We start from the raw sequence: 527 nt of genomic DNA, 5'->3' as shown, positions 1-527 counted from the left end.
GTGGGTTTGAACCACCAGCCTTCTGGTTAGCACTCAAACACCTTAGGCACTATGCCAGCAGAGCTGCAAAACTGCCCTATAGGGTTTCCAAGGCTGTAAATATTTACAGAAGCAAACTCCATCATTTTTCTCTCACAGAGGAGCTGGTGAGTTCAAACCACCAACCTTTTGGTTGGCAGCCCAATGGTTTAACCACAGCACTATCAGAACCCTTTACAACACATCTAAAGGAGAATAAAACTACAGGAGATTAGAGTCAATAATTCTTTTTATTGTCCCTTCAAACCTGGAAACAATGAGTAATGAAATATCCCCTGTCCAATTATCCAACTTGCTTTTCTCCAAGGAAAGGAAAACTTCTAATTTTTCTTCAAAATAAACCTTTGTGTACATATTGAATTATCATAGAAATGACATTGATTTAGCAGGTATTATTTACTCTCAGCTATCTATATATGCTAGGGAGCTCTGGTAGCATAGTGCCTAAGGCACTTGGCTGCTAACCATAAGGCTGGCGGTTCAAACCC

General features: G+C 40.2%; 1 protein-coding gene across 1 annotated transcript in view; it reads right to left on the bottom strand.

The window, feature by feature from the left end:
• GRIK2 (glutamate ionotropic receptor kainate type subunit 2) overlaps positions 1 to 527 on the bottom strand; it is a 944667-nt gene that overhangs the window by 368817 nt on the left and 575323 nt on the right. The window lies entirely within an intron of this gene.

Source organism: Orycteropus afer, unplaced genomic scaffold (assembly GCF_000298275.1).
Source record: "Orycteropus afer afer isolate SDZICR_OR568_19922 unplaced genomic scaffold, OryAfe1.0 scaffold00087, whole genome shotgun sequence".
NCBI classification, from domain to species: domain Eukaryota; kingdom Metazoa; phylum Chordata; class Mammalia; order Tubulidentata; family Orycteropodidae; genus Orycteropus; species Orycteropus afer.
Note: the sequence above shows the minus strand (reverse complement) of the source record. Positions and strands in the feature narration are given on the sequence as shown.